Source organism: Balaenoptera musculus, chromosome 18 (assembly GCF_009873245.2).
Source record: "Balaenoptera musculus isolate JJ_BM4_2016_0621 chromosome 18, mBalMus1.pri.v3, whole genome shotgun sequence".
Classification (NCBI taxonomy): domain Eukaryota; kingdom Metazoa; phylum Chordata; class Mammalia; order Artiodactyla; family Balaenopteridae; genus Balaenoptera; species Balaenoptera musculus.
Window position 1 is genome coordinate 17951966 of NC_045802.1, and position 27861 is coordinate 17979826.

General features: G+C 34.4%; 2 long non-coding RNA genes across 7 annotated transcripts in view; one reads left to right on the plus strand and one right to left on the minus strand.

Moving 5' to 3' along the window:
* The window catches only part of LOC118884275, a 33200-nt gene extending 19357 nt beyond the window's left edge, over positions 1-13843 (minus strand). For 2 of the 3 annotated variants that reach the window (XR_005017253.1, XR_005017255.1), the window contains exons 1-3: positions 13508-13843; positions 8698-8734; positions 628-751 (exon numbers count right to left, since the gene is read on the minus strand). This is a non-coding gene — a long non-coding RNA (uncharacterized LOC118884275). The remainder of the gene's footprint in view (positions 1-627; positions 752-8697; positions 8735-13507) is intronic. The other variant, XR_005017254.1, reaches the window with a different exon arrangement.
* The window catches only part of LOC118884273, a 68568-nt gene that overhangs the window by 24327 nt on the left and 16380 nt on the right, over positions 1-27861 (plus strand). For 2 of the 4 annotated variants that reach the window (XR_005017252.1, XR_005017249.1), the window contains exons 1-3: positions 14075-14238; positions 20194-20288; positions 27588-27654. This is a non-coding gene — a long non-coding RNA (uncharacterized LOC118884273). Of the gene's footprint in view, positions 1-14074; positions 14239-20193; positions 20289-27587; positions 27655-27861 lie in introns of those variants that run through there. The other 2 variants (XR_005017250.1, XR_005017251.1) reach the window with 2 other exon arrangements.

Genomic DNA, 27861 nt, shown 5'->3' on the forward strand with positions numbered 1-27861 from the left:
TCTATCTTGGGACCAAGCTTCTAGGGCTATTATTCACTCTTCTCTGCTATTAACCAAACCACACGTTTGTGAAAAAGTCTTGAGGAGCAGTGACTTTGATGACTCTTCACAATTTTGTTTTGGCTGCGTCGGGTCCTAGTTGCTGCACGTGGGATCTCCGTTGTGGCTCACAGGCTTCTCTCTAGTTGTGGCACGCAGGTTTTCTCTCTCTAGTTGTGGCACGTGGGCTCTGCAGTTTGCAGCACGTGGGTTCTCTAGTTGAGGCGCTTGGGCTTAGCAGTTGTGGCACGCAGGCTTAGTTGTCCCGCGGCACGTGGAATCTTAGTTCCCTGACCAGGGATCGAACCCGCGTCCCTTGCATTGGAAGGCGGATTCTTTACCACACTGGACCACCATGGAAGTCCCTATTCACGATTTTTTAAAATCTCTCCTAAAATTGGATGCTGTCAACAAATGTAGGTTATTCATAGAGGTTTTTATTTAATTTGAATATGTATTTCTGAACTGACCACTATATCCTGTTATTCAGCTCATGAATCATTTCTTATTGTAATCATGAAAAGTGTACTTGATTCCAAGTTTTTAAAACACCCATCATTATTCCTGTGAAGAAGAACTTATACTTACCAGTTCTCACTTTAATCACTGTCGGTGTGCCTGCATCAGTCAGAACCTGCAACACTGTCCAATTTTCTGATTCCAATCCAGGATAGAATAAGAATGCACATAAACAAGCCTGTTAGAAGTAGACCTAAAATAAAGATAAATAGGCTCATTATGAAGACCCTACCAGAAAATCCACTTCTAAGACTGAATCCTAAGGAAATAAATAAGGCAAAAATTTAACTATTATTGATACATTGTTCCTTTTACCAGTAGAGAAAAACTGGTAGGCATCAATATAAATACTCCCAAATAAGAAACTGCTTATGGTACATCCTTATATTCTATAGTAGAATACTTATTCAGTCATTAAAGTACATTATACTTGAATATTTACTGCTAGGAAATATATATGAACAAAAAACAGGTGTGAAAATTTAATAATGGGGGTTAATAGTGGTTATTTCTGGGTGTGGGATTATTCACCTTTTTCTACCTCTTGCCCATTTGTATCTTCTTTAATACCAATTTCTTATAATAGAAAAACACAAAGTTTTCAGAAATACTTATTCAACATGAATAAATACTATTCAAAATGATAAGGTCATCATTGGTTTATTCATTAATTCAACAAATATTGGCAGCATTAAATAAGACCTAGTCCTTGCCCTCATGACTCTTCATTTGTGGGCATGATTAACAGTCTTGGAAATTTTTTATTCCTTGTTCCTCTCTTTCATTGTCATTACTTAATTGCCCAGTCACTCCCTCCCTTACTCATCGAGGACTTGGGCACTTGGCTGCCAGTTTCCACCTCCCCTGCATTTTCTGCTATTGTGCGCCATTTCCATGTCCATACAGACAACCAATCCAACAACCCTGAACTCCACCATCTTACAACCACTCCATTCAGCCTTCCAGACCCAGAGCCACACACCAAGGAATTACTCCATGGCCTTAGACTCCAATATCTTGATCTCTGACCACAACTGCTTACCACTCCAGCTTTTTTCACTCCATTTACTCACTTAAGACCTGCTTTCTTACCTTATTTTAACCTCTATTCCAAGCATTACTTCCCTAGTGCAAAATCTCATTATTTCCCTCCACGGCTGTAAAAACACACAAAAATACTTCCATTTATTTAAAAAATAAAATGAAATTAAAACACCTTTTATAACATTCCCTTAGTATTTAAATTAAGAAACAACAACCATGATACCTTATTAGCAAACCATGAAGTTTTATACAGAAACATATATAGCTTGCACTATTTCCAGAGATTAGAAGGCTTGTTAATACCCCTGTACATAAAGGTGTTTAGCATATAGCAGTTATTGCTTAACTATCTGTTCATTTTTGAATAAAGTAAATGTGGCATATTTGAAGATATCCATAATAATTATTAAGCTGCATTTTAAACAGTTCAATAAATAATAGGACTCATATATTATTTTATAATTAGGGAGGAAATGTTCAAAAGCAAGTCCACAGGTCCAGTTTTAAGGGCAAATAAAAGTTATGTACAAAGTATCTTTACATCAAGTAATTTAGAAGAAGCTTTGAACTTTATCATAATTAACAACTATATGTACTAACATTTTTTACATCTAAAGGATTCAACTTTAGGAATTTCAATTTTATGATAGGAAAGGAAATTGGGTATAAGTAAAGGTAGATGGAAGGACCATTAGATTTAGTTACATGCTATAAGAATTTCTTATCAGGAAAAGGTTTCATATCTACTATACTGTATTAGTGGTTTTGCAGTTTATTAGAAATATTGCAGTTCAGTCACATCAGCTTTCGGTTGGTTTGCCAATGGCATAAACATCTCATTGTAAAAACCGCATGTTTATAAAAATACATCCTCCAAAGGGGATAAAAGTTCTTTGGTTAAGTATGTGTGATACTTCTCTACATGGAACATTGAAATGAATTTAATCTTCTGTTTCACTTCAAACATTATTTTTCTTTAAGAGTTTCTTTAAAATCAGGTATATGGTCTGTATATACCATCCCGAGTTCACTGGGTCAAAAGTTAACAGTATGGGGTCATCAAGTAAATTAAATGTTAACAGCAAAAATTAAAGGAGTTAAATTAAAAACATAGGGCCTAATCCTATGACGAAGAAAAGTAAGGAAAAAGTGTTCCCATAAGAGCTGTAAACTGTTCACCTATTTAAAATAAATTACTTCTTCAGAGCTGCCTTAAAAAGTTAATTTGTTTTAAACGTAAGCATTCCTTTGCCAAAAGAGAATGTGCTGTATTTTATTCTCCTTATTTCCCTATAGATTTGTTCTACACGAAGTAATTTTTTTACATATTAAGAATAGAAATGTAACATGAGGCTCAACTGTCATAGAGAACAGGTCATACATCCTCAGTCATATCTCCTAGAGACCAGAGAGTCCCAATTTTACTTCTGTTTACTAGAAAGGAATAAGAAATAAATGTTAATAGATTCCTGTCCTCCTCAACTTCCAGGACAAGGCTGATCCCAAGTCAATAAAAAGTCTCTGAGAAAGCCATGAGTTGTCATTTTAAACATTTTTTACTCAATGTAAGGTTTATTATTCAATTTTTCTTTGATAAAGGGTCAATAATAGATCCATGACTATTATTTACCAGTCCTTTTTATTACTTAAATTGCTCCCCAAATACACACATTTTAATGACCAGGCAAAAAGTTAACCAACGCTTGTGTATTTTAGACCATATATGGTATATGATTTACCATTTGGGGTGTCACTTTTTGAGACAGGCTCTGTTAAACTGGAGAACAACCAGAGAAGGAAACCAGGACTGTGAGGGGTTTAAAATCATAGATGTTTGGAGAATGGAGATTCAGTTGTCCTCGTGGTTGAAAGTACTAGAAGTCATACTTAAGGGGTTATCACATGTAGGTGGGAATGAGTTTGTTCTCAGCAGCTCCAGGGGGCAGTTACAAATAGGTGTGTTTTATCTATTAAGATTCTACGATTCCAAACCTGAATAGGCTAAATTTCCTTTACTAAGGAAATTTAAATTATTTTAAAACAATGTTTCAAAACACTGTATTTAATATATCATTTAAGGCCAGCATTTTCACAGTAATTTTTTAGAAAGTAGATAACAAACAAATGGGTTTATCCCTTTCCAGGTATCCTTATTGGTAATGGGTTGTGAGGTGGGTAGTTCATACTTCTTCAGTAAATATTACAATTATTAATTGTAAATGAATGTTAGTTCAGTCCTATAATGTTAGTTCCACGAATGTGGAAGCAAAACAATTCTTTATATAGGAGAAAAAAAACCTTATACCTCCATAATCCTAACAGAATCAGAGTTGAAAATATGTACGAATCTGTTATAAATGACTTTCAGAAACTGGGGCTCTAAACCATGCAAAGTAAATTTCCCCAAACAGAAGTATATTTCCTGATCCATGTGTAAATTTTCTCCCCTATAACTAATATGGACATACTCTAAAAAGAAACTACTCTAAGAATAGTTTCTTTTTTTGCCTTTTGTGATTTTTAAAGGGTCATCCAAAAATATTTATGGATAATAAAGTACTTATAAACTGATATGTAATTAATTAAAGCATATAGTTATGAACCATTTAAGTAACTTTTTTTTATTATTATTTTTTAACATCTTTATTGAAGTATAATTGCTTTACATTGTTGTGTTAGTTTCTGCTGTATAACAAAGTGAATCAGCTATACGTATACATATATCCCCATATCCCCTCCCTCTTGCATCTCCCTCCCACCCTCCCTATCCCACCCCTCTAGGTGGTCACAAAGCACCGAGCTTATCTCCCTGTGCTATGCGGCTGCTTCCCACTAGCTATCTATTTTACATTTGGCAGTGTGTATATGTCAATGCCACTCTCTCACTTCGTCCCAGCTTACCCTTCCCCCTCCCCATGTCCTAAGTCCATTCTCTTACTTCTGAGGAGGATTTTATCATTGCTTTTTTTTATGTATCAATTAGCTACAGGGAAAAGAAACTACCAAATTTACTTCACAGAACAAAGATTCTGTCAATATCTGAAATAAATGACACACTTGCATTTTAAAAAGGGAATGTAAATGGGTGAATATGTGGGAAAAACTCACCACATTACCAACAAATTTCAGTAAATGTTGTACAGGTTTATGATTAGTGCACTAGATACTGTGAACCTAATGAAACAGTTGTTGTCTGTCTTGAGGTCTGCCACTTCACAGACCTAAAAAAGTACTTTGATGTATTTGTTAAACAAAAAAAGTACAGAAAAATACTTAGATTTAGTACTTTACCCATATATACAATATTTTTACCAATACACTAACCTGATTAGAAGCTTAATTTGAAATTATCAGGTAAATATTAAATTTGAAAAATTTAAAACTCATAGTAGAAAATAAATAGCTATGGATATATGACACAGATTAGAAACATTTTCAAACCAGCCATTGTTAAACCTTATTCTTTTTGCCTTTTATTATAATTCTTCTAGTTTACTAGTTATAATATTCCTGGAGGGGGAGAATCCTAAGCATAGCTATTTATAGCACAATGTTTTAAATATATGATAATAAACAAGTACAGTCTTAAAACAAAATACCTTGTTCATAAGTGATACTCAGTAAACATCAATTTATTTCAGAAAACAGCCTTAACAATCAATATAGAGCAAATATTTACCATTTTATATTCTTACAGTTTTAACTCACAGATTATAATACACAGAACATAATAGAGTAAAACAAGTAATTCTCAAATTTGTTCAGGTGGCAGAGCAATTGGTGATCCTGTCTCTCTTTGCTGAGTTCCATTCATTCCCGTTAAATATTAATGCCAGTAACTATGCTGAAGACCCAGAACAAGGACAGACAGAATCCAGGCCATTATGAAACTCTCACAGAACTGGGGAATTCCCTGGTGGTCCAGTGGTTAGGACTCGGCACTTTCACTGCTGTGGCCGGGGGTTCAATCATTGTTCGGGAAACTAAGATCCAGCAAGAGCTACATTCCTTTCTGGAGGATCTAAGAAAGAATCTGTTTTCTTGCCTTTTCCAGCTTCTAGAGGTTGCCCTCCTTCCTTGGCTCATGGCCCCCTTCTAACTTCAAAGCCAGCAATAGCTGGTTGAGTCTTTCTCACATCTCACCACCCTGACACTGACTATTCTGCTTCCCTCTTCCCCATTTAGAAAAATTGTGGAATTATATTGAGCCTACTCAGATAATTCAGGATAATCTATTTTTAGGTCATCTGAGTAGCAACCTTAATTCTATCTGCAACCTGAAAACTCCTTGCCATGTAACATAACATAGTCACAGATTCCAGGGATTAGGATACGGACATCTTTAGGAGAACCATTATTATGCCTATCATATAAATGAATCATTTTCCTCTACCTTTCTTCAGGAACTCCATCGACCATCATCCATCTCTAAAATTACGTGCAAACAGTTCACCTATGCACATGATTCTAGAGAAAGAATCTGTAACTGTCAACAAATTCTCAACGTTTAAGAATCACTGGACTAGCTCACAGACTATCAATGTTCCTTAGAAAGATAGTTTGGCAGTGTCAACAATGCCAAATTTTAGACTGGCTTTTATTTTTTTAGCTTTGATCAGAAAACCTTGATATGCGTTAAAAGTTTTTTCTTGTATTTTCCCTCTGTGTGTTTTTAGAAGTAGTTCCAATCATCCTAATTATACCTCTACATCTTGCACTTACATTTTTCCAGTTGGTATGCATCATTTTGTGATGAAGCTAATAGTAAATCCAGTGAATTTTCCACAGTTTACTCAATAATCTTACTACTAGACATTTCAACCCAACCCCCCCCCCCTTTTTGCTTTTATTTAATATGCTGGAATGGGCATCTTCCTGTATAGATCTTTTTCCATAGTTTGGATTTATTTCACCTAGATTCCTGAAATTGGAATTTCTGGCAGGAAAAACATGACTATTTCTATAATCTTTTTTATTATTGCTAAATTACTTTCCAAAAGGTCTGCTTTAATTTACATTGCCACCAGCCTTTACTCACTCACACCATCAATGTGCGGAGGTTTTTTAAATGTCTTTCGTGCATTGAAAAGAATATTCAGGGGTCATTTAAATTCTTATCAAAGTTATGAACTAAAAAACTTACTTCTTCCTTAACTTTTAAATTCAACTTGAAACTCTGGTTAGTCTTTGTAAATTTTAACAGCAATCACTTTTAAGGATGCTTTTTAAGGTCTCTTAAATATTTAGCATTTAGAATTTTATAACTTCTATAACTTCTGCTTTCCTTAAGTACTTAAAGTTTGATTAATAAATAAAACCTCTCCAAGAACTTATTTGAAAAAGAAAAACAAGAAAAACTTGTATTTGTTTTTCTCCTTTTGCTAATTGTGTATTGGTTAACTCTATTTTTCTTATAGACCTATCTCTTTATATAGTGAGGATATTAACCCTTTACCTACTTTATATGTTAAAAATATTTTTTAGTTTGTCATGTGTCTTTACTATTTACAGCAAATTTTTTTCCGGTGTATACATTTTTTGTGTAGCTACCAATGTTCTCCAAGATTCTGTGTTGAACCTTTTTATCAGTCTACATACGTCCCTCAGTGATCTCATCCAATCCCACAGTTTAAACTACCATCTACAATTGGTCAACTAGTAAATCTACAGACAACATGCAAACCAGACCTTCCTCAAAATTCCAGACTTACTTCCAAATCAAAAATCCAATCCTAATATCCAGTTATCTCTACAGAGGATGGAAGGATGTACTTGGCCCAAAGGCATATAAAAATCAACATTTCACATATCAAAATCCATCAAACCTGTTCTATTTTCCCTCAGGAAATGGTACCAAGAGACACTCAGTTGCCCACACCAGAAACCTAGGAGTCTTGCTACACGCCTCCTTCTCTCTCTTCTCCATGTATTATACAAAGGCTCCTAAACCTCTTTAGTCTTACCTTCCAACTTTTTCCATCCTAGCTAACTCTGCTCTAGCCTCATGGGCTGGTCCTTTCTGCTCAGGACATTAACATACACTGCTCCTTTGCCTAGAGTGGTCTTCCTTCCTAAGTCTCAGTTTAACTGTCCCGCCTTAGAAAGGCCTTACTTAAATCTCCAGTGTTAGGTCCCCGTGGTGTACGCTTTTAGGGCATCCTGTGTTTTTCTGCTATAGTACTTATCACAGTTGTAATTTGTATGATTATTAACTTAATCCTTGTTTCTCTCAGTAGACTACACCATAAAGGGAGGAACTGTGGCTGTTACGCTCATCCCTATATGCTCAGTACCTTGAACGATACATAACACAGAGTAGGTGCTAAATAGTTACCTGGGAATAGTTACATAGTTAATACTGAGTAAGTAAATCCAATATTGTTTATACTTCACTTCACCATCATTTCTAATTCTTTGGTTCAAATACTTTTTTATTTCTTGCCTAGATACTACAATAGCCTCTGCAGGACTTTCTATCACCGCTCTTGCATTTTCTAATCTGTTCTCCAGTACCCTTGTTAAAGTGAATTTCTAAAATATAAATCTGATCGTATTACTCATTGGTTTAAGATTTTTCAATTGCATCAATATAAAAGTGATATGTAAGGCCCTTCATAGTTTAACCTCTATCCACTTGATCAGGCTAACCTTTCTCAACTCCTCCAAAGCACCTAGGCAACAAATCACACAACTACCTGAATATTCTTGACCATGCCAGGTTCTTTCTGACTCCTCTGTTTTCTTAGACTCCAGTGATTATGCTTAAAATGCTTTCTATGGCCTATTTCTGCTCTCTCTTTTACACTGGTTCCTCAAAGGCTTCACCAAGGTATCCTTCAAGACACAGCTCAACCACCACCTCCCTCCTAAAAAGCTTTCCGGAGCCACCTATTCCTTACCTGGGTTAATGTTCTTCCTGTACATTTCAAATTATAATTTTTAAAGAATTTATCTTTCTTCCATTAGACTTTCAGCTCCTTGCTAACAAGGGACTACATACTTCTCATCTCTATATATCAATTCTGATATGGACTTTGGTAAATGTTTGACTAATCTGTGTGCCAGTACATATCAAACCCATCAAAACATACCTACCTTTTGGGAACTGCTATTCCCACTTCTGAGAAATCATCTAATAAATAAACGAATAAATAAGAAAGTTAATTAGGAAAACATAAAAATGTTCACTTCAGAATTATTTATAATAACAAAAAATTGGAAACAACCTAGATGTCCACCAATAAAAGAATGGTAGAATCTGCTAAATGATACATAGCAGAGAAATTTAGAATGAGATTGTAAAAATGATATAGTAACTCAGATGCTTCTTACATGTTAAGTGGAAAAAGACAAAGAAAACTATTTCACACTATGACCCTATAAAATTATATGTACAGACATTTACTAAGGGAACATGAAAATTGTATGAGTTGTTAATGTGGATTGTGATTTCACTGACTTTATTCAGAACTTTATAAATACTGCTATGATATCTTCTCAATTATAATACAAATAATAATATACATGAGCTTAATTTTATTTATATGTACATCTTAGTGTATGCATATTTTAATGTGCATATATATGTATATATTTCCTAGCTCTGTCTCCTGAAAGGTCCAAGAAGCAGCAATGAGCATACCTAACCCTGATCTCTAATACCATTCTCCACTAAGAGGAAACAGGGCTTTTTGGAGAAAAAGGTAACACCAGGGCTACGGCAGGGTAAGCACAAGCTAAACTTGGAACATCTTATTATACCAGAAAGCAAAGAAGCACTCCCAAAAAATGATATAAACATACCACAAAGACATAGGACCCAAACTAAAGGTGCTTCCACTAGCTAAATCTGGGACAATTCGAACACCAAAATAATTAAATACAGACTTAAATATTTAGAGGTGAAAGGTCATGATGTGTGTAACTTACATTCAAATGGTTCAGAAAAAAATGTACAAAATATACACATATATAGTAGAAAGAATACAGGAAAACAAGGTAAATACAGAAATGGAAAAACATAGGAATTCATAAGTTAATGCAGATAATAAGTAGACAAATAGAGGAGAAGAAAGGGCTCTTTGTTTGCAGTAGAATGCTGTGGGCTGACTGGTAAATGTGAAAGGAGTATTAGATTTGTTGAATCATTTTGCAACCATCATGGTAAAATTATATCAGCAATAATGGATGCTATATTTAAATGGGAACTTTGATGAAGAGCAAGCTTTATCTTCAAATATTTCCCCACAAATTGCTTATTTGCCAGGAAGGAAAAAAACAGTAACTATACATTGGAAAATTCGGGCCATATATAGACCAGGTGGTCAAAATTAACATCATCAATGAGGGACATATGGATAGCATGTGCTTCCAGAAGTGGTACCCTGAGAAGGACACAATACCACCTGTGCAGTAGTCCAGTTAAAAATGCAAAACCTCAATTTAATCATGAGGAAACATCAGACAAAAACAAAATAAGGAATGTTCTATCAAAAAGGAGGGTGGAGGGAGAAACTATATTCTTCAAAAATATCAAGGTCATAAAAGATAAAGAAAGGCTGCGGAAATGTTTCAGTAAAAGAAGCTAGAGTCAAGACCCACTAAATGTAGTGCCTGACCCCAGACTGGCTCCTGTACTGGAGGGGAAAATGCTATAAGGACCAACCTACAAAATGCGAATGTGGATGGTAGACTGAAGTATTTTCTCAGTGTAAATTTATGAAGTTGACAGAAAATACACACTTAAGTATTTAGGGATCAAGGGCCAGGATGTATGTAACTTAACCTCAAATGGTTCAGAAAAAAATTGCATATAAAGAAATATATATATATATATATATATATATATATATATATCTGGAGAGAGACAGAGACCTTGCAAAAGAGCACGTAAATGATATGGGTGTTCTCTGAACTATTTTTATTTTTGCAACTTTTTGTAAATTTGAAATTATTTCCAAGTAAAAAAGTTTTTTTTAAAACTAAGTCCACCTCAGAAAAACAAGACCAACAGGAAAATAAAAGCTATTTACCTAGCTTTTACATCTATGCAATTTGCATCTATGCAAATTGTTTTTAAAACATTCACCAGTGTATACTGAGTTACTGTTCAAAATGTTTTTCTTTAAGAGGCTTCATTCTTCCTTAAAAGATGAACAGACCTATAGCTTTCACAGTTTTATCTAAATAAGCTAATACGTTGAAGCCAACATTCCATCAGTCGTAGCTTACTCATCAGAAACAGCAGGAGGGAAAGAAAGCATTGAAATTACAAGACCTCTGCTCTCCACACTACCCATATTTACCATTCATTTGCTGGTGATTGCACTGCAGTTTCCAAGTAAAACCTCAAATTTTAAATTATGACTTCAGTTTTACTCTTATGACAAGTCAAGAACAGTATGCAGAAAAACAAACTGGGTGGGTGGAAAGGGGTGGGGGTAGGGTGATTAACTCTTCACTGTATTGAAAATGAAAGAAACTTGACAACTTCTACCCCAGCTGAGTCCCTAAATAATTGAGTTCTTTCTTCTCATAAAGTATATCACTGTGTGGAGTATTAAACTTCAAGAAAGGTATTCTTACTAGTTTTTTACCTGTGAATCTGATGATCTGAAGTAAAAGTACTTTTTTTTTTTTCCTTTAAAATTCAACTCGGGAATTTGCACCCCCTTGTGGTCAAACATAAAATTCTTCATTTTCAAAACACCATTTTTTTTCCAGTTGGGTTCAGGCTTAGGAACCAAGTTACCTGATTTTGTTTTCTCCCACATTAGTTAATCAAGAAGCTTTAATGAAGGATTGTTGGTTTATTAAATAGTATCTTAAAACAGGACTTAAATCTTCTAAAAGTGACCTCTATATAAACTTTAGTATGTGGAAAATGGAGATAATAATTGCACCCACCTCATGAGTTATTATGAGGATTCAAAGAGAAAATGGATATGCATGCTTAGCTGACACATTGTAGGTACTCAATAAATGTTATTATTTATTAATATCATCATCACTTTGGAATTCTCTTGACAGAATAAATCTTAAAAGGGGACTGGATTTAAAATTTTACCAATTCATGATGTTCTAGTACAATCTTGCAAATAAATTCCCCAAATATACCACTTATCCCGACTTCACCTAGCTGATTCTCTCCACAGGTATATTTTTAAATTACAAAGGATATGTACTTATCTCTAGATGATAGAAATTTGGATGGTTTTTACTTTATATTTTAGAGTGGTTTTTTTCCCTTTTCCCTTTAACTTTAATAATTAGAAAAAGCAGTAAGACACTTCCATTTTCTTAGGTTACTCTTAACATCTTTATTCATCTGACAGAAAATCATTACTCTATTTGGCAAAAATAATTCATCAGGTTGATTTATCATTTTAAGGGGCTCTTGAACACAAATGCTAATTCCTAATGGCCCTAACTGCAGTTTTTTAAAATACCTCTAAAGAAACCATTTTAAAAGATCAGTGTTAATAACTGACTTAAAACAATAGCTAACATTCACTAATATACCAAGCACTGTTCAAATACCTTTAATATATTAGCTCATTTACATCCTTACAACAACCGGTTGAGGTACCAGCATTAATCCTTTTACAAAAGATCAAACTTAGAAAAAGTAACTCATGCAGGGTCACAAAGCTAGTAAATAGCAGAGCTGAGCTCTAACCCAAGCAGTTTGGTTCCAGAGTCTACTCACTTACCCAGTGCACAAACGTACCATAGAGATGTAAGCCCCATACTACTCAGCCATGTTACTTCTTGATGATGTCAAATTATTAAAATCCATTCCTCTTCCAATTGTACCACAATAATGCAAACCACGCTAGCCTTCTCCCATTTCCTTACTTCTTAGCCCTTCAGGCATTTTCACCTGCGTTGTCTAATTTAACCCTCACAATGATTTATGTCTGTACGCTCAGTTATCATTCATCACAAATTGTTTTACAACAAAAACTAGAAAAAAGTGTAGCAATGCCCCAGATTTTAAACTGTTGGATTCTTTAGAAAATTCATTGTAACTTGGGATCAGGAAAAAAGCAACCAGTTTTAAAATAATCTTAAAATGTAATCATTTAAAATCAATGGCAGTTGTTTTTTTTTTTTTTCCCATCTTAACTAGCCTGTGGCAGGTAGGGTAATTCTCTCAAGCAAATGAATGATTAAAAGAGATTTTTAAAGAAGGTGTTCCAGTATTGACAACTGTATCATCATCTACTGTCTTACCATAGTGCCCAGTTTTTGACGTTGGACAGATTTGCCTAGGTCTTGTGCTTCTACTTACTAGTTATAAGACTTTGGGGCAAGTTTCTTAATCTGAGTCTCAGGTGTCCTCTTGTGTAAAATAAAGATAATGCCTACTTCATAGGGCTGATGTGGGCAGTAAACATGATCATTCCGTAAAGCGTGTATTTAGCACCATGGCAGCCCAGAGTACAGTCAATATATGGTATCTAGCTATTATTACTTTACCAGTGCGTGACACAACAGAAACCCATCTTTGCAAGATTAAGTTCCCTTACCAACCGTTTTTTAAAAAATCACCCTAAGCGATCCCAAAGACTGCCCAATAACCCATTTACCTCTCCAAAATCGACAGTATGTTTAAGAACAAGAACGCAGTGAGAGAAACTAGGTTCAGTGAAAGTGCCTTCACAAAAGGGAACCTAGAACCGGGCTCCAGCACACGCGCGCGCACACACACACACACACACACACACAGAGACACACACAGGTTGGGTCGCACAGCATGGTAGAGAACGGCCCGGGCTCCAGAATCTGACAGATGCGGACTCGTCCACGTGCTTGCTACCTGTGCTACCTTAGGGAAATTACTTACAAAGTCTCTGAGCCTTGGTTTCCTGGTCTGCAAACGGAGAATGATAATAGTACCTACCTCATAAAGTTGTTCTGAGGCTTAAGTGCGATAGCTCCGGTAAAGCGTTGACTTACAGCAAGAGCTGTACACACAGGCGGGTCTGTTTCAAGTACACGTGTATCCATACACACGGTCTCAGACACATTCCGTTGGAGTTTAGACATTGGCAATAAGATGTTTTTCTTTTCGCCTAAGCTGCACCCTTATTTGTTTTCCTCGAACAGTAGAATAAATGCCTATAGACTGATACGTCATCTATGGACCCTCGGGCCCACACTCCGCACGGCCCCTCCACCTCTTAGGCTGAGCATAGGAGCTGCACGCACGCGCAAAAAAAGAGGTAGAAGGGCTGCGACTGAGGAAGCGAAGGCAGAACGGCGAACACGCGATGATTCTGCGCATGTTCAAGGCGTGGGGGTTGGGGTAGGAGTTTGCGCATGAGCAGGAGTGTCGGGAAAGCTAGAGTAAGGAGGTTAGGAGGCGGTATTGACAGCTGTGGAGGCAGCCCGCGTTCCCGGCATGCCCCGGGGCGGCGGGGTTGGCTCTAACGAATTTGAATGAGGAGCCTCAGCGCTTTCGGCGCCATTTTCGAGTGATGCCTGATCTCATCAATCTAGCGGGAGAGACGGGATAACCTGTCGGAGAGCATAACGCCACTAGGACTCAGCCGAAAAATTACTAAAAAAATCGCCAAAAATTACTTCGAGCAAAGGGCACTTGGCGGAGCTTCGCCAGGGTTGGCGCAGCCGGTAAGAGCCTGAAGAAGTAGCAGAGCGGGACTCGGGAGGTGGCAGTGGTGGGACCGGCAGGCGGTGGGGGGTGCAGGGAGTGGGAACTGGGTCCGCCTTTTTAATCGCAAAAAATGCGAGGAGGTAGGGATTGGGGGTAATTGGGTGTCTGAGTAGGCGGCGGCGGGCAGAATGTGGCGGGAGCGCGGAGAGTCGGGGGTGTGGGGGGAGGGGAGTTGCAGTTTGAGCGGGACGCGGACGCGCTGCGGCTGAGCGGCCGCCGCCCAGCGGATCTGTCAGCAGGACCCCCCGCCCGGGGCCGGGGACGGGGCGCGGCGGGGCTCGGCAGGCAGAGTCTCCTTGACAGGAGGAGGGGGACGAGCGCCCCCTCCCCCATTGCCGAACCGAGCAGTCTTTTATGGCAGTTTTCCCGGCCCGCTGCGGCTGTCTTCCCGTGACAAGAAACTTAAGGTCGGCGGAAAATTGAGGACCCGGAGTAGCGGGTGCCTCCCGGCCGACGTGCGGACAGTACCCTCCGCGGGACCCAGTCGTGTATATTGTCGTCTTTGATGCCAAAGCATGAGATGCCCTAGCAATGTGAGTTTCTCCACGCCGCTCTCCGGCTCTGCGCGCCTGGGTCTCGGCAGGGGTAGCACTGACCGCGTCTGGCTTTTCCAATTTGGACAAGATGGGGCGGGGGCAGGCTTTTGAGGTTTTAGCGGGCTCCTAGGAAAGATGCTGGACTTTCGCTTTTTGCTCGGGATTTTTGTCATTTGCTCTCACGGTGTCGTCCTTTCTTGGGGGGGGCGGCCGGGGGTGTGTTCTTGGGTGAGATGAAAGATGGGGCTTCGACCTTGCGATTTCCTTCTCAGAGTCGCACTTTTCTGAGAAGACTTTTTCCTTCTCTAGTCTTTGAAACGTGTCTCAAGGAAAAAGGCAATCTTTGAAACTGTATTGATGTTTTCCTCCCGAAAAGTTTTTACCCGAAGAACTTAACGGTAATTTTGCAATCCCCACCTTTTCTTGGGAGCTCTCTTGACTTTGAGGCGGAAGGAAAAGGGCTATTTGTCTTTCCCTTTAGTGATTTTTTTTCTCGTAGTTTCTACCAGTTTTTACTCGACAACTCTTGAATGATTTGAGCCAGTGACGGCTTTAACTTTAAGTAATACTTTATAGGTAGATAATGGCTTTTGTAAAATTCCTCATTAAAGATGTACCGGATCATGAATCCTTTTCTGCGCTGAAGGCACCCTAGATTAACCCTTTGCTGGTGTGATGTATTGCGTATGGGGCGCGCGACTCTGAGTTGCGAATATGCAGGAGATGATTTTTGCAGCAGCTATTCAGTTGTTCGAAAAGAGGGATAAGGCTTTCAGTCACACACTTTTTAGGACCGCCTGCCTAAAGTTTTTCCCTCTGGAATTGATGTAACGATTGATTGATTTCTTATTTCTGTAAAGATTGGGGGACCCGCCCTCACTTAGAATCTTTCCCCGAAGAGAGTAGGAGAGCGCAAAGTGATGTTTTTCAAATTGTGTCTAACGGAGCTCCCAAAACACCGAACTTGTTACCCCCTGATTGGCTGGAAGGAAGCGGGACTGGGGGGGTTGAATGTTGAACACTAGATTATAATTCTCGACTTTCCAAAAAATTATACATTTAGAAAACCACGTTATGAAACATTAAGACGGGGAGTTTAAAAAAAAAAAGCTGGTGTTTAGTATTTTTTCTTGCATAAAGGATTTTCGAGTGATTTTGAAATGTATATTAAAAGAAAAACCTAGAGAAGACGATTTTCGCAAAATTGTAATTCTGCTGGCTGAAATTACAAGAGTTTTATATATTTGCCCCTGTTCTCTATTGGTTAAAAACTGAGTTTAGGATTTAGGATTTTTTTTATTCCTCTGGCAGAATTTTTTCATCTTAACCTACATGTATTTGTTAGATGCAGATTACGGGAGAATTGTTTCTTTTATTTCCATGAAAAGAAACTTCAATTTTCTTAATGTTAAGAATGAGCACATTCCACATTTTCCACAAAAATTGGATACATTTCTTAAACTTTTCACATATAATTTAAAATATATAGGTTTTGCTAATTCAGCCATTGCAATGGACTTAAAACCTTATTTGCAATAAATTTATGTTGCTTAATTTAGACAATACAACAGGTAAGTAGCACAGGTGCGAGTGTATGATTTCATTTATAAATTCATTATGAAGAAATATATTGCATAGAACAGTGTGGATGTGTTGTGTTTTATTTGGTTAGTTTTCAGTTGTTTAATGTTGCTTGAGACAGCCGTCAATATATTTCTTTTTATTACCAAGCTTGTCATTCCGTTTAGTTGCATCTTGATAAAAGGCGGGTGTGGTTTTCAAAGAAAATCGGTAAACTCACTGATAAACAAGATAGCCGTAGATGGTTTTTTAAAGATTTTTTAATAGAAATTTATATCCTTTTATGAATAGTAATTGAAATTTTGAAACTTAGAGTTTGTATTCTCACATTAGGTCAGATGTGCATTGTGAGAAAATATTCAAATGAAAAGATCCTACGACTTTTATAAATCTCTGTAGAGCTATAAATATAATTTATATTAATAAGGGGAATAGCTGAGTTTATAAGTCATACTATTTTGTATTGCCTTCAAAACAAGAATTGGAATGACACAACCTATGTTCATTGCTTTTTTTCAAAGCTGTTTATTTTGAGTCATCTCATGAAAATTTCATAAGAGATGCTAATTATCCTCTCTATAAAATTTGCTTTAATGAAACTGTAGGAGACCCTATTTCTATTTTAAATGTAATTTTACCTAAGATACCAGAACCAGTGGGTTTTGCTTTTTCATTGTTTTGGTTTTTGTGTTTTAATTTTCATTCAAATTATTATGTGACTTGGAGAGTTTTGAGGGTAGGATGGGGAAAGGCTTTAAATTCCGCCAGGCTGGTTAAATTTAACCATACTTTTTTAGTGTTTTGGTTTATGGGGGTTTTTCGTTTGTTTTGGGAGGTGATAGGTGAAGGACTGTTTTGTTTAATAAGCCATTTTGAAAAGAAGTGAAGGGGTTCCTTTATTTAAAATACTACACTAAAGCTTGAGAACACACTAGCACCTAAATAAAATCCACAAGCATTCAAAATATTTTCCCTTTTATGTGGTGCTAGATAAGAGGAAGATTTTGATTTTAGACTTGTGGGCGTGTAGGTATGAGTTCCAGCAGATGTATATTATTATATTATGTATATTATCCATATTTCTCTGTAGAAATGGATAACTCTAATTTGTTTTCTATTGTAAGGGCTAGAAAAGTCTTGTATTACCACAGGAAAACAATGGTGGAGAAAGGTGTTGCTACTGTAGCTCAGCTATTTTTAAAGCTATGTTTACATATTGTGGGGGAGAGGGAACTAGAGAAGGTAAGGTATCAGTCTTCCTGGTAGCATTGATTTTCATTTGTTTGCCCTTCATACTATTTTATAAAAGTGCGGTTTTAGACTTTGTTTTAATGCTGTTGTCTTAGTTGTACATTTACAAAATGTAGCCTCAGGTGTTTGTATGTAACACTGCTTTTTTCCTAATCAGATTAATAATCACTTTTAATGTTTATCTAGAGCTAAGGATGAAAATTTCAAAATACCTTTCATATTCTGGATCCCTTGTTTCATCATGCTTTGTGTGCTACATTTTTGTTTATTTTTTGTTCTGTGGAGACATATATTTTTATCTCTGCTTACTTATTAGTATGTAGTAACTGTTCAGAATGTCACTAAATAACTTCAATCCAGAAATATTAGTCGGTTGATTTGGTTTACAAAAAAAAAAAAATGCCCAGCGACTGTATTAGAGATTTCTTCTACAGGATACATAAGCTTTCTCCAATTAAAAACATCAGAGTATAAATTTACACACGATTTTGAAATTTTATTCTATAAAAATTTGTCTCTCTTATTTTAAAATATTACTGGGCTAAAATTGGCTCTTGTCTTTTTTTCCTTTTGTTTAATGAAGCTTAATAATCTTCACTGATTTCTTTTTAACCCTTTTTTAGAAGAAACAGATTACTGGTCTGATTATAACTAGAAAACACATCTTAGAAAGAATTGTCAGAGTATTACTATACATTTTGTTTTGTTTTAATTCAGAAAACTTAGAAACATTGTGTGCCAGGCCACTAATTTTGGCATGTAATTAGAATTCAAACTATGACTTGCTGAAATTTGGTAGCTCCAAATCGCTTAAGGAAATCAGTAATAAACTACCACTTTCTTTGAAATAAGTGTCGAAAATGAGATTAAGCTGCTTTTGCATTTAATTTTTACAAGTGACAGTAGTAGAACTTTAAAGTCTCGATTGTCTTAATATTATAGGAGTAACATCAGTTGTAGAATGTCACATTACTAATATGTGTTTATATATTTTTCTGATTATTTGCATGAACAAATGACTGTAGAGCCTTCCTAGAAATATTGCTTTCTGGTAGGGAAATGATTTTCTCTTGCCTTTTTTTTTTCCTTTGCCTGTCTTAAAGATACTTTAAAGGATCTTTCTTTTAGAAAGGCAAGTTTAAAGTATTGGAAATATATAAAAGTATTAAATATATATATGAATTATATTCTTAATATTGTTTATCAAATAATGAGAAGTTAAATACACTTTTGTTTAATCCTGTCATATTTCACTAAAGAATCTTTGCACTGGAAAGACTTGTCGTGGGTTCTGAGTGTAAAAAGCTGTATTTTGTAATAGATTTGAGATTTGAATTTTAATATTTCAAGGTTTTCTTAACATCTTTTTTATCATACACATTTGATTTAATATTTGTCTTCTATCTGAACCTCTTTTGTTCTTTATTATCTAGTATTTTTTGTTTCCCTACTATTTAAAAACAACACTTGGCATGGAGTACATATTGGTTTCTTCTATTATCCTGTGATTTTTTTTTAATTAAGATATCTTCCTTTACTGTATGCTCACATATAGAAAACTGTCTATATCTTTTGAGGAAGACTATGTACAATTATTCTAATTTTTTTAAATGTCATGGTTTCAGGATTAGTGTTTGTGAGTTATATGTGTGTGTTTTTTGTTATTAAACAATCAGATATTTGGCTGCAGAGGAATAAAGGGTTATTTTATTTTAAATAAAAATGGAAAACTCAGAGCATTGTGGTTCACATATAGTACATTATAAACCTGTGGTAATTTAACAATTTAATATTTTTATATAGTTGATTGCCACTAAATTATTAAGATTCAGGTGAAACAAATGAAAACACCCTTACATACATTTAGTTACACCACCTCTACTTGGACACATTAAAAAAACCAGTGGCCCGATACTCATCCATTTATTACTTATAAATATTTTAATTTGTTTTAAAAGTAATTTCTAAGTTTTTTTCTGTTAGACTGTAATGTCTTAAAACGTTTGGAAATATCAGTATTATTATTCACTCAGGCTTGGCAAAAGACTGAAGTTGAAAATGATGGTAATTTCTGTCACCATTAAAACATACGATAATTTGGGGAGAAAGGTATTTAAAAATTTGTCTCTATCCCTTTGAGTAACTTCTTAAACTGTGGATTTTGTGAGTTTTAGAGGCACAAACTGTATTTCTGTTTTCCTTATGGAGTCCCCTTTACCAGTCCTCTGACAACTACCTACATAAACACACACACTCATCTACACTGCTTTCAAAATGAATGCTCTAAAGAGAAATGAAAGCAGAAACATATTAATCTGATTTGTTTGAAGAGGCTTCGGATGATAAAGCATATCACAGGTGTTTCTAATCAAGATATTTCTATTTTTAAAACATTATTTTCAAGTTAGGGTTTCTTTGAATATAGGCAAGATTGGGGTCGTTTTGAAGATCTTACTTCTGTGTTCAGGGATCCACTGTGAAACTGCAGGAGGCGGAAATCTGTTGAGTGTCTTCATGCTATAATACATGACATTTTTATTGCAGGTTTTGACCTTTAGGAGAGAGCCAATTCTGGAGAACAACCTAACTTCTTTGATTGAACATTCACATAATGCATTGGAACATGATAGGAGGTTAAGGTATACTAAAGAATTTTAAAAGCATACAATTTTATATCTTTGCAGTATAATTGAGCTAGACAATTGGTAAAGCCAGAACACTTTGGTGAGCTAAAATCAATATTTACTAATAGACAGAAATCATCCAGCGAAGTGGCCACAGTTGAGTTCTCTTGATTTATTAAAACTTCAGATTTTTTTTTCATATAATTGATGTTCTTATCATCTTGTATTAGGTCCAACTCCAAATGAATTTATTTATTCTAAAAATAAGTGTATATATAATGATCTTTCTTTTTTTTTCATAAGGTTGTTATTACAGTGTTATATGTAAAAGACTTAAATAGTGGATTTTTTCATATTATAAAATGGAAGGTTTAAATCAAATGGAATTTGGTGTTTCGCTCTTTGACAGGTATAGTGGTAGATAGACCCTACAAAATCAGATAAGATTAATGAGAATATTTTAAGAGAATTTAAAGTATTCCAAGGACTGTCCTAACCAAAAGTGGCAATTTGGTTGAAACTGAAAAACCCACTTTCTTAAGCAGAAACTAGCATCTTACTCATAGGTACTCTGAGTGAAATATTTAAATTGTTCATATCAAAAGTTGCAAACTCTTTAAAAATAAACTGTAGAATTCCAGAACTTCCAGTGACTTTGGTCTTTACCTCCAAAATACTTTATCACAGAACCACTTTTCCAGCATGTTTATTTGCTTTGAAATAAAATTTATTTTATAGTTTTAGTTGAAGTTTTCAGATACTTAGCTGATAAAAATTTTGGCTGTTTTCTAAATTGTAATCTGGTATAGTGAAAATTCATTGAACAGTATTACTAAGTATTGGTTAAGTTTTGATTAGTAAAGTATAAATTACATGAAACACTAACCATAATATGTTTTTTAAAACACTATTTGCTAAGTAAAGTGAGGTTTACTAAAAGATAACATAATATAATTTTTTCTTTAAATTTTTTTTCACCTAAAAATATTTACTTTATATACTTAAGATATAGGAAATCACAAAGGTTTGTTTTCATAAGAAGAGTGTAATCTTAGTCTTTAAGAGTGAGGTGTATTTATCACCATGGCCATAGAACTGCTTTTATCTTTAAAGAATGTTAAAAAAATTTTTAAGTAAATTCTCAGATGCATGTTTAAGAATGTGTTTGAACATTGAGATACATATCAAAATACTTTAAAAATCAGATATTTCTGTTTTATTAGATATTAGGTGATCCAGGAATGTGAATCCGTTGACAGTTAAGGTTAAGTAAAACATTAAAATTTAATAGAAATCAGTTTGATATAAGGGTGGAGTTCAGATATTGGTGTCATTATACTGTAAGGTGCTTGTCTGAGATAAATACAAGGTATAGAAAGTCTTCACAACTTTGATTTGAGAATGTTATAAAAAAGCAGCTTAGTTTGGATAGGATGAAAATGAATACAGTTTTTGCCCTTTAACTTAACCAGTGTTTTCTAGGTTAGAGAACATTAAGATGAAAAGTGAAAAATCCAATTTCTGGGTATCTGGGGGGGGGTTGGAAATCCAGGTTCAGTTTATCACTTTCAATTCAGATATCTTTATACACAGTCTTAATGAGTTAAATGGGGAAAGAGAGACAGCTTTTGAATTTATATTGTGGAAAAGATATAAATTAGAGTTGTTCCTGATTTAGAGAGTTTATGATTTGTGATCTCTGAAGTTGTCAAAACTTATTGTTTAGACACAAGTATTTAGCATCATGAAATTGTCCCATCGATAGCTTACAAACTTCCAAATTTTTAGCTTAGTAAGTAATTTAACATCTAAAAGAGTTGGTGTAGATATTAACAGTTTTCTTCTATTTGGTCAGTTCTTACAGAGTAAGAAACTTTAACCTAATTAGTAGTATGTGTTATTTTAGGAGACAGGTTAATAAGGGCTTTTACTGCTACATGTGATTGGCTATCCCTTAAAGGACATTTTGTAAGGATTTTGGCTGTTTTTAATTTACAAACCTGATTATCTAACTAAACCTTAACATGTAGTTCATTATAACAGAATTTGGGGGAAAGGATTTATTGTGTTACATTTTTTACAGTGATAGATTTCTATCTTATTTGTGCAATATTTATATTTTTGGATAAGTGCATTTTCAGGGTTAAATAATGTTTATTTTCAGGAAAATTCTTAATTGTTCCCAAAATACAGTTATACTGTCAGTGTTCTAGTTTTATTGAAATAGTTATCCTTAGGGGGAGAAGAATATTTGGATAAACTAGAATAGAGGTAATTTAACATATCTACGTATGAAGGGACTTGAAATTATTCATATTTGTCGTTGATGTATAGTGCTAGTATATAAGGACAACTTATATTTTAAGCAGTTTGTCAGCTATAAAAATTTTCTTTGAGGTTTTATGGTGTTGCTGAGGATTCATTAAAGAGTAGATACAATTTCTTAATGAAAAAATTTTAAATGTTTATTTGAGGCAGTGTTGTACATGTGTGTATTTTATGTTTTCTTTTTCTGACTAGCAAATAGATCCTTAATCTGTTTCAGTTTTTTTCAGATAAGACGTAATGCATCAGAATTGTATTGTCTGATAAGCATTTTCAAAAGGCAATATTTAATTAATGTCAGGACTGTTTTTTTATTTAATATCATTTTGAAGTAGAATTTCAGTTCTCAGCACCACAAACCACACTTTTGATATTTCATTAACATATGTGATTTGGCTTAGTTTTACTTTCCTATTTTCATGGTTAGAGGCACTTGGAAGAGAAACATGCAGCCTGATTCAAATGTAGTTGCTGAGACTGATTAATTGACTGGTTAATCGTTTATTAATTTATTATTGTTTGTAAATGTCTTAATTTTTAAAAATCTTTCTTTGATATTTGCTGTTACTATTTCTTATTGGATAGCTTTCATAATAAACAAATATATTTAGTAATTTTGTTATACTGTGATCCTCAGATTTTTTTTTTTAATTTTTATTATTAACATTGTTTGTTATGAGCTGCTGCTAAGCAGAAAAGTGACTTTTTCAATTTTGATAAAAATTAAAGATTGGGGTTTTTTAACAAAATATTATCTGAATTGTAAATATTACTATATTTTATACTTTTATTTATCTCAAACCTAGCCTTCTTGACTAGCTCTTTAAGTTTATCAGCCTATTCTTGCATTTAAAAAATAATTTACAGATTTCCTAATTTTTCTGACTTTTTAAATATTTTTCAGAATCAAAAATACTTAAAGTGTTAAAAAGTAAGAATTTCTTTTAAATTTAAAGTTATAAGTCCGTAAATAGAGTCATTTAAGTTTAAAGATAATTTGACAGAACAAATATTTCTATTTCTGTTAGTCATCAATTGATATGTACTTACTAAGTTTTTAACTTTGTATTACACATTCATAGTAGGTTAATTACATGTGGAAATTTTTTTTAATAGCTGGAACTTTTGTAAAAACTTTATGGGCTAAAATCTTACTTATTTGCTAATAGTGTCTGATGTCAAACATATATTGGTGATTAGATATGTGGAACCTGGGAGACTGGAGCTCTTTATTAAGCATAATATAATTTCATTTCTTGATTAAAGTTTAGATGCTTTCTTATTTTCCAGAAGAATGGCTAGGGAAGATAGTCTTTATGAATTCACCCTGAACCTGGTTAAAACTCTTCTGAGAATTTTGATAACTGAGCAGTTAAATCTAAACTAGGAGCTGAAGTGTCATTACATGTGTCATTAATTTTTTTCCTTAGATACATTACAGGTTCCATTTCTAATCAAAACATCAATTTTGTCTTTTCTTCTCTCTCCATCCCACTTTTTAAAGAAAAAATTCCTTCTTAACTAATTTTATCATGTAATGAGAAAAGCAGACTTACTAGGTAGGTTGAGCTGAGCCAGTTTTTTCCTCTGTGTGTTAGTTGCATATGCTTTTCTCAGCTTGCTGCTTCAGTGGCAGCAACAGTGAATAAACAAATATCACCACAGCCCTTGTTCTTGCTCTTTACAGTTGGGAGCAGGGTCTGAGAGATTGCTGCTGCTTGTCAGCTATTGTACAGAATAGCATCAATATGCAATAATGGTGGCCAACAGAGCCTGCACCCACCAGCTTTTACAGACCAAGTGAGAGAGGCCAAACTGTCAGTGTAATCCATATATAGTATAATGAATACATTCTTTGACAAAAAGGTGTTTTATTCCCAAAGCAGCTTCAAGAGAACAGTAGATGCTTATAGTTCTTAGACTTTTACTGTTTTTTACTATTTACTCTGGTTTTAGTTCATTTAATTTTTATTCAGTTAATTCCATCTGTTTGAATGGAAAACTTTCTTGATTCTGAAAGTATTTATGGTATGTTCCATGCTTTGGTAGGCTAGAATAAATTATTAATAGTTGCTGATAACACAAGTTAGGTAGTACACTTGAGGAAAGAAAAGTTGACTATGGCCACATAGGAGTGTTTCTTTCACTTTGGGACCATATGCTAAGCCCCATATTATCTTTATTTTATAGCCCAGTCTAAACAAGGCCAAATTTTTGTTGATTTCACTGTAACTAAAAAGAACAACGCCCTGTACTACTTGGTGTTGTGTATAAAGACAAAGCGGGCTGCAGGTGAAAGTGCATAAGTCTTTACTTTTTCTTACTATTAAAATAATGTCTTATATCTGAACTTTGTATATGGAAAGTTCAGATTATTCTAAATCTTTTGGAAATAGGACTCTGTAATTTCAAATAGTATAAAAGAGTGTTTTTGATTTTTAATGATTTGAATTTGCACAGATGTGCATAACCTAAATACTATCTGTATATTTTTCTCCTCTTTTGTATCCAAATTCCAATAGGTTGTAGTTAAAGGGAAGTGAATATTGGATTTCTGTTACAATTCTGATTTCATTTGTAGCATTCTTGGTGGAAAACTACAAATGGTGTTTTTAGTGTGTAAGCCTAATGCCCCATCTGAAAGTCCAACATTTACAATAGCATTCTTTTAAAAAGGTAACCATGGGGTGTTTTGTTGGTTGGTTGGTTGGTGTGGGTTTTTTTTCCTTGATACTACAGTGTGTTTTCATTAATATGTTGATGTAATTTAACAGATAACATATTAATTACTGTTACCTACCCTTAACCAAAAAAGTGAGTTACATAATGCTTTATATTGAAAATACCTTGTTTTTACTACTAATTACTGTGTAAAGTATCTGTGGACCACCTGTACCAGAATAACCTAGACTAAAGCATTTTTCCAGATGTGCTGAATCAGAATCTCTGGAGCTGGACTTAGGAATTTGTGTTTTTTATAAGCACTAAGTGAGTTTTTTTTTTTTTTTTTAGAAGCACCACATGTGAGAACACTGCCCAAAATGAATTGGGGAAGGATTCTTCACACTAATAAACCATTTACATTTTCTGCTTTTTTTTTTCCTCTAAGCTTAGTAACTAATTATGAATCTTATCATTTCTAACACAGTGGCTCTAGATTAAGTCTTGCTATTTCTTCAGTCATATGAAGAAAACCTACCTATATTATGAGAGCTTATTTTTGTTCAAGTACCTTGGACCAAATTTTAAGTATTTGTTTGGAACATTTAGTATACCTCTATTTAACCTGTACTTGATGAAAACAGAGGGAATTGATCACTTAAGAATTTTTTAAATTTTCAGTTAGATAGTAGCTGTTCATCTTAAATGTACCTCTAAATATGTATTGGAGAAAATACAGAAAGGAGAACTTTTCATATGCTGCTTGTGAAAGCATTTGGCAACATCCTAGTAAAGTTGAAGATATACATAGGCTTTAACTCAACAATTCCATTCCTAGATGTTTTAGATAAACTAACACATTTGTAGTAAAGTCTTATTTATTTTTACTTTTAATAGGAAAAAATTGAAAGCAATGTAAATGTTAAGTAACAGGAGAATGGCAAATTTGTGACATAGTTGTGTGATAAAAAATGTTTATTATACAGCTATTAAAATGAGAGCTATGTGTATCATCACAGATGAATGTCTTCAGCAAACAAAAAAAAGTTGCAGAAGATTAGATACAGTATGATAACATTATATGAAGCTTGAAAGCAATGATACATATTGTTTTAAATACTTGAATTTGTAATAATAGTGTAAAAAGATGCATAGGAATTAAATACCACATTCAGGATTGTGATTATGTCTTAGGAGAGAGGGGAATGGGATCCAAGGTATGGTACAAAAGGAACTCAACTATATGTGTAGTTTTTTTTTCTTTAAAAAAAAAAAAGTAAATAAATAAAAGCAAAGTAAGTATGACAGAATATTAGAATTCAATACAGCTGCATTGGAGGGCCAGGGGTAGGATGTGGGGATTCATTTTACTATTCTCTTGATTTTTCTGTGGATTTGAAATATTTATTTTTCAAATAAGTTTTAAAAATGTACTGTCCTTTTTGGTGAAGATATTCTACAATAAGATATACACTTGGAATACTCCATTAAGGGCATGGATTGGATTTATTCTATTCTATGTCTTGTAGTAAGTGCTTAAGTGTTAGTTGGTGTACGAACTACAATTTATAATCATGGCCCACAGAAATCAAACATTCTAACAAACTTAAGTTGCTAGGATATTTTTAAATTTTAAATAAATTCTTTTATTTTTGAAGATGAGAGCCATACTGTTTCCTTCCTTTGCATACTGGCTTTTAATCCTTCCTACTCTTATAAGTAAAGGACAACCATGGAAATAGTTTCTCTTTTTTTATCACTACTCTTTCATTTACTCTTTAATTCAGGCAATTTCATGACTGTGTTTTCTTTTCTTTTGGCCATAGATCATAGCATACTGTTTTCAGAAATTTCTTCATGCATTTTAAGCTCCAACTTAAGCTTTGTATTTATACTGTATTACAGTAGAATTCTTGGAATTGGGCAGTATACAGATTTGTAGATTTCATGTGTATGTGTGTGAGAGAAAGAGAAAGAGATTGGTCAATGTTGAGGTATGATACTGAATTTATCTTAAAATATCTGCAATTATATGATGTCTTCCAGAAGCCTCAGTGTGCTCCAAGTTAGATATTGAAGTGTGAGTTTTAGTTACACTTACATATTTGACTTTTAAACTTCAAGAGGGTGATAGTAATAGAAAAGTGAATTTAAAAAATTAATGATAGTACTCTGTACTGAAATATATAAATGCTGCTGCTAGGTATTTCTAATCTGTGATTGTTCAGTGCTATATATGGATCAAAAAACAATGATTGTCAGTTGAAAATTGTCTAACTTATATAATGTGATCAGATTTTTTAAGTCTTCCCTCTTATTTTTTCCTAGGTGAATAACAACAAAATGAAGACCATAATAAAACAAGCCCCCTACTTAGCCCTGCAATTCTTACCTTGTAAGTACTAACTCACAGTCCCCCTGCCATTGCTGTAAAAAGTTACTGTTTGGTGTCATATTTTGCTATATTTCTGAATTTTTTTTCTGCCATCCTAGAATGACAACTTTCTAACCTCCCCTGACCCCCAAACACATTGAAGTTCGATGTTAATTTAGTCCATTTTAGAGCAAAAATAATGTCATTGCCTTGGGTAAGTTTTCTGTT